This window comes from Sciurus vulgaris (genome assembly GCF_902686455.1).
Source record: "Sciurus vulgaris genome assembly, chromosome: 8".
Classification (NCBI taxonomy): Eukaryota; Metazoa; Chordata; class Mammalia; order Rodentia; family Sciuridae; genus Sciurus; species Sciurus vulgaris.
This window is the reverse complement of record NC_136468.1, coordinates 153,634,383-153,641,596: the sequence shown is the minus strand read 5'-3', so window position 1 is coordinate 153,641,596 and position 7,214 is coordinate 153,634,383. Positions and strand designations below refer to the sequence as shown.

General features: G+C 44.6%; 1 long non-coding RNA gene across 1 annotated transcript in view; it reads left to right on the top strand.

The window, feature by feature from the left end:
- The window catches only part of LOC306667122, a 62,440-nt gene extending 55,488 nt beyond the window's left edge, over positions 1–6,952 (top strand). Inside the window, exon 2 of the long non-coding RNA XR_013765451.1 lies at positions 4,599–6,952. This is a non-coding gene — a long non-coding RNA (uncharacterized lncRNA). The remainder of the gene's footprint in view (positions 1–4,598) is intronic.
- Positions 6,953–7,214: the final 262 nt, after the last annotated feature.

The following is a 7,214-nucleotide window of genomic DNA, read 5'->3' as shown; positions in this document are numbered from 1 at the left end:
GAAACTCAAAGAAGAGAAAGGGCTCAGTCCCCAGTGCTGCTGGGGCCCACATCAGCCGAGCCGGGAGCTGTTCCTGGGCTCTGGTGGGTCATGTTCAGCAGCCACACTCAGGAGTCCTAGGTATTGTACGTCGTTCACGCGCTGATTGCTTTCTGCCTCTCCACGTCCATTTTCTCCTCTCGTTTGCACCCCAGAGTTTGTCTTCTAGGGATGACTTTGCTGGTTTTTCTTCTCAGGTTCGAACAATGTGAGGTCCCGGGAGTCGATCAGGGTGGAGGGCTGAGACCACAGGTGCCCCTCCTGCTCCCTGCTTGGTTTCGTGGTTCATGGCCTTTGTAGCTGTGGTCCTTCTTTGGCTGAAGATTTCCCCACCTCTCCTTCTCCTTGCCCTCAGACTTAGCGTGAATACTGCCCTGGGTGCCCATGACTGGTTCGGTTTGAGTTTGGACACTTCTGTGGATCGTCCCTCTATCAGACATCCTCGGGTTGGTATTGAGTGGGTGTATGTGGTCCTGGGGCACTCTACCTAGGGAGCTCTACCACTGAGCTACATCACCAGCCCTTATTGGCTGGCCTTGTGATCCTCCTGCCTCAGCCTCTTAACATAGCAGGAGGCCTGTGCCACTCTGCCCAGCCTTGAGTTGGTTTTTCTGCATTGTGTCAAATAATGAGCACTAAGATTGTGAGAGCATTAGATCTGCTACCTGTGCCTCAAGGAAACAGACTGGCATCTGTCAAGATTTCATACTCCAGATTATCAGTATTTTCTATTTGTATTTCAACAGTGCAGTAAAAATTATAACATGTGAAAAAAAATTTTTTTTTTTTGCATACATTTATGGCTCTGGAGACTGTTACCAATATAAACAGGCTTGCAGTTATTACTGAACCCCTCTTTGGTAACAGAAAACAAAACATTTATAAAGTCTTACACTACCTCTGGGCTAGCCACACCTACAGGAAGTCCTGCTACTTGGCTGCATGAGCCTGGACTAGGAGCAAGATCCGCTGTCACCCAGGTTCTGGAAGTCACCCAGTATGGCTAGAAGGCCCTGTCTGCATTCTGCTGTTCCTTATGTGCAGCTCATGTGGTCTCTGCCAGTCCTCAGTTACCATCTTCCCCTCTCACATGCTGCCAGAAAGAATCCCATCTTCTCTGAGAGTGAACTGGGGTTGCTTCGCTCACGGTCCCTGGGGCTTACTGCTGGGCTAACATAGACTGCCAGTGAGTACCTCCCTGCGTGGCATCCCTTCCCTCGACTCCATGTCCTCTCCAGCCCTGAGGCACCTGAGCTCCCTTCCCCCTGGACTCCCACGGCTAAGCTTCTAAAGCAGACTGACATAGGCCTCCTGTCGGACAGCACCAGGAAGTGCAGGCAGTCTATGTTCATGAACTTGTGTGTCACTCTGTTCTGTTTCTGAGGGATTAAAGAAACGTTTTTTGAGTTTTGGGCATGTGTAGAACACAGCATTGAGTTACCTGTAATTGAGCTTTGTAGTCCATGTTACAATCTGTGTAGGGGGTTTCATCAGGATTCTCCCATGGCCGCCTTCCTTTACAGCGAAGTGGAGTCCCCTCCCATCATCTTAACCAGTTCTATCTCTTGAAGTCTGTCAAGACTTCAAGTAGGCAGATAGTCAGTATGATTTTTTTCTTTTTTCTTTCCCCTTTTTTTTTTTTGGTACTGGGAATTGAACCCAGGGGCACTGTGCCACTGAGCTACATCCACAGCTCATTTTATTTTTTATTCTGAGATAGAGTCTCACTGATTTTCTGAGGATGGCCTTGAACTTACAAACCTCCTGCCTCAGCCTCCCAAGTCACTAAGATTATAGGCATGTACCATCACACTCAGTAGTCAATATAACCTCTCATGGATATCTCAAAAGATAAAATTCAACCAAATTACACCCGAAGTCTGCTTTCCTCTGCAAATTCCCACCCAACATCACACACCCACTGCCAGATCAACTTGTGTGCTGTAGGAAGTATTGGGCTTGTTTTGAGACCAGGTCTAGGCATTTGGTGATGCTACTTAAAACTCTTTTCCTTATGAGCTCTTTGCACACAGTTTTACTTTACTGCATCCAGGTATCATCATTTTGTCATCAAAAATGTTACTTTCAGAAGGCAGAGAGTAAACTAGAACACCAAATGTATTTAAGCAACACCTAAGTTATTAGAGATGCCCAATTATTAGAGATGCTACGTTATTAGAGAATGTAACTATAGAAGCATTCACAGGAAAGAGGAAAGGAAAAGAGGAATACAAGGAAGTGACATTAGTAATTTGAGGTTCTCATTTAAAGCAGTCCTATTTTGAAAAATACTCCAAGGGCCAGGAGTGGAGCTCAGTGTTAGCGTGTACACTTAGCATGTGTGAGACTCTGGATTCAGTCCCCAGCACTGAAAATAAGTAAATAGTAAAATAAACATATTCACAAACCCAGATCAAGGACTGGGATGTAAGTGAGTGGTAGAGCACAAGGATCTAGTTCAATCCCCAGTATGGCAAAAATAAGAAATAAAAAAAAAAAAATTAAGATAAAAAATTCAAGATCAGACTCAGGATAAGGTGCAGTGGGATTGAATTAACTTTTCAGTGTCCATTGGAGGATCATCCTGTGCAGGAGCATTTAATCACTGCACTACCTGGGAGCAGTGGTGTAGCACCTGTAGTCCCAAAACTGAGGAGTCTGAGGCAAGAAGACCACTGGAGCCCAGAATTAGGGACCCGCCTAGGCACCACGTTGAGATCATCTCTAAAATAAACAGGACTGGGGATGTGGCTTAGTGGTAGAGCACTTGCCTTGCATGCATGAGGCCTTGGGTTGGATCTCCAGCATTGCAAAAATTAAAAATTAAACAAACAATGGACTGTTGCCATTACAGCCATCCATATGGTAGCGTGGGTCCATCCCCACGCTACCATATGCGACATGAGACAGCTCTCTGGGGCATGAGCAAGTGATGGCATTGTGTCTTCTAGTGTACAGCATGTTGTAGGAAGCAGGATGTGCCCACAGATGATGTCTGAGATCTGGGACTGGCTGCGCTTCTCATGCAAGTGCGGCAGTTAGCTGTGAGCCCTCCTTTCCACTGTGCTAGTGCAAACCTACTGCACACCCTCCTTCAGGGCCGTATTTGAAAAGAAGAGCTCGGTACCCTTGTGTTTCCTGAGAACCAGATAATGAATTAATGTGTGAGTGCGATCACTGGAAACAATCTGCAGATACACTGGCTTTCATTTTAGCTATTATCCCAAACTAAATCTGAATTCTCACCTGTTTCCAGCATGTTATGATCCAGGCACACCTAAGATAAAAAGAGAAAAGCACTCGTGCCTCAGGCACGAGGCATAGAATGAGGCATAGAAAGGCAGGAGGCATAGAACATTAGAAGGAGCACCTACCTCTACCCTGTGCCTTCTGCGGAGGAGGATCCACAAAGGATCAGAGACATGAAGTTGGAAACTTCATCCAAGATCACCTGACCCAAACCCCATTAAACAGATGGACTGAGTGTAGCAAAGACCACACCAAGCCTGGGTGATGCCAGAGCCGGCTCCAGGTCTCCACCTGGTGCTGTGCCTGGCTTCCTGCCTGTCACTCCTTCCCACACACCACCTGCAGTCCGGTCTCCGCCTTGATCAGTGCTGGAGTTCCGTGTGAAGCTGCTGCTGGTGCTTTGTGAGAGGTTTAGGAGTGGTGTGGATGAGCTGCATCTCTGGCAAGGCAGTGGCACCTTTTTGGCAGGCGTGGGGGTTATGGCAGGAAAGCTCTGTACTTGACACTACATGTTTTACTCTTCACATGCTTAGCTCAGCACTTAGCCAGAGCTACTTCCACACCTAGGTTACAGCCACCAGGTGGCAGGGATTGGGTTTGAGCCCAAGTCCATCTCTCTAGGAATGAAGCACTGGTCACCTCATAGTTACACTCTTGCTCCTGTGTAAAGCAGCTGATGTTCACAGGTAGCTTTAATCCTTACATTTTCCATAGACTGAGGCCAGAAAGATTGAGGGCATGCAAAGATCTGAAGACAAATGGCATACTCTTTTGTGTTGTTAGACACTTTACTAACGTGCGGGTGTTTGGAAGTCTCTCAAGCTTTGGGGCTGCATTTTCCTGTTCTTTAACAAATGTACTCCAAGAGGAGCAGGTGGGACAGAGAGTGAGTTGAACTGAGCTGGGAGTCTCAAGGTTGCAGCATCAGGTGTAGTGGTGTGGACTCTGCTCCTGAGAAATGAGTGATGGAGGTTGGTGGCATAGGAGGAGGGAGCTGCCAGTAACGACCCTGAAAATTTCTGCCCACAGTGATTTGAAATATTTCAGAACAGGACATGCATTAGCTAAGTGGAAAGAACAGAGGATAAATAATAGTATAGAAAAGCAAACATATAATAGGGATTATCAAGCTTAACAGATTTGATATATTTATTTTTTATTATTTTGGTACTGGGGGCTGAACCCAGGGATTCTCTACCTGAGCTACACCCTTTTTATTTTGAAACAGGGCCTCACTAAGTTGCTTAGGGCCTCACTAGGTTGCTGAAGCTGGCCTTGAACTTGTCATCTTCCTGCCTCAGCCTCTGGAGTCGCTGGGATCATGGGCATACACCATCCTGTCTGGCCATGTCTTCTTCAAGGCAACAACAAGTAAACACTTCTGGTGTCATGGGTTGGGTGGGAGCCAAGACTTGGAATGGCACTCCTAGGTGGAAGCTGAGACTTGGAATGGCTCCTAGGTGCCACACACAGGGCTTTCTTTCAGTGTGGAGATACTGAACTTAAAAGTATATGTTTCTGTTGTCTCTTCCTGGATCTCAGCTTCTAAGGCAGAAGCTTTGCCATTAAACAGCATTGACCCTGTTCCAGGTTCTTTGAGGGAACATGGTCGTTAATCTCAGCCAGTTATTAACTGAAGGTGGCATCTACTTCCATTTTCTCCAAGTTAGGTATCTCGTTCATGTCCTCATTCATAGTTAATACTAGCATTTTATTTTCACATATTTCCAAAATGTTTGCAAAGGGTTGTATTTTAGAACATGTAGCCAAAGATAAACCTCAGTACTAGAGAGAAGACACCAACTCTGAGTGTCCTGCCTTTGGGCAGGGTGTCCCTCCTTTGGGGTGTCTGATGTTGCCTGTGGGTATGCAGGGCACGTAGACCCTTTCTTTGTGGAATACTCCCTACAGGAAGCACTGGACTGCACATCAGATCACATTATTTAATTTCCATTTGAGCAGATTCTAGGTGGGTTAGAACTGATCAGAGTGGTCAGATTATAGAATACTGATCTCCCCCAATATAAAGTTGGGTTTTATCTTTATTATAGCAAGTAGTCTGTGGAGCAGTGATTTAGCACTCACTTACTATCCAGGTCCTCATGATCTTTTTTAAAAAAATGATTTTAGCATACATTTGTGTATGTGTATAAATCAATAGTCTCATAAGGAGCAGAAAAATTGTTCTTTTCCTAATTTTAAAATTTCTTCTACATTTAGTAGCTGACATTCTTCTATGAAGAAGAGTTTTCCCTCAGTTGGTATTATTTGGTAATTCTAAAATTCAGTTTCTATTGGAAATTGAGAGAAATACTCCAGTTTTCCCCTTTGCTCAATTTTTAAAATGTTGAACAGACAAGCAGTCTCAGGGTTAGGGGTGAAGCTGCGGGGTAGAGAGCTTGCCTAGGAGGCTCTGGTTTCAATCCCCAGCACAGCAGAACAAAACCAAACTACATATTAAAATGTATGGAATATACCTGAAGCAGTACTTAGGGAATCCCACAGCGTTCAATAGTTACATTAAAAATAAAGGAAGAGGGCTGGGGCTGTAGCTCAGGAGCAGAGAGCTTGCCTAGCATATTTGAGGCACTGAGTTTGATCCTCAGCACCACATAAAAATAAATAAAATAAAGGCATGCTGTGCACCTACAACCTCAAAATAAATAAATAAATAAATAAAATAATGAAGGTAGCCAGGCATGGTGGCGCATGCCTGAAATCCCAGCTACTGGGGAGGCTGAGGCATGAGGATCCCAAGTTTGAGGCCAGTCTCAGCAATTCAGTAAGACCCTGTCTCAAAATAAAAAATTAAAAGGGCTGGGGATGCATCTCAGTGGTAAAAACACCCCTGGGTATAATACATAGTACCAAAATAAAACAAAACCCAGCCAAGTTCTCCTTTAAAAAAAAAAAATTTAAAAATCAAACCCAAAGCAAGATAAAGATAGTAAATAATAAAGTAGTAATTAATTAATTTAAAGATTGAAAATCAGGACAGGCAGAGTGGCAGATGTCTGTAATTCCAAGGACTTAGGAGGCTGAGACAGGGGTGTTGCAGGTTCAAAGCCAGCAAGACCCTCTCTCAAAATAGAAAGGGCTGGGAGTGTAACTCAATTAAGAGTGTCTCTGGGTTCAATCCCCAATGCTGGAAAAAAAAATAGAGAAAATCAGAGATGAAAGATTCATAAAAGGATCAATTCCTGACAGAATGGACAGGGTAAAGAAGACAGCATTACTGGTGTGGCAGAATAGTCAGTATTACAAATTCTAGCACAGAGAAAGACAATAGTGGCTACTAAAATAGCTCTGTGTTCACTGAAGAAATCTAATTTACAGTTATCTCCCAAGAAGGAAAACTCCAGGTCAAGATGGCTCACCGATGGCATTTTCTTTCCCCACATCTTACTGGTGCTGGCACAGATGGCACCTGTGCATGAGGCGCAGCATGACGTGCCATCATCCCTGCTCCGCCCTTGCTTGACCCCCCTCGATTCCCTTGAGACCTTTCTTTCCCCTTTCCTCTCTAGCTGCCACACGGGAGAGAAAACATGCTTCTGAACTTGGCTTATTTTGCTTAACATAGTGGTCTCTAGTTCCATCTACTTTCCTGCAAATGACATAACTTCATTCTTCTTTATGGCTGAATAAAACTCCTTTGTGTATATATACCATGTTTTCTTTATTTATTCATCCATTGAGGGACACCAGGATGGTTCCATAGTTTGTCTACCGTGAATTCTGCTGCTATAAATACGAGTATGCACGTGTCTCTGTAGTAAGATGACTTTAATTCTTTAGGATAAATACTGAGGGGTGGCATGGCTGGGTCATGTGGTGGTTCCATGCCTAGTCTTCTGAGGAAGCTCCATACTGATTTCCATGGTGGTTGTACTAATTTACAGACCAATTAACAGTGTAAAAGTGTT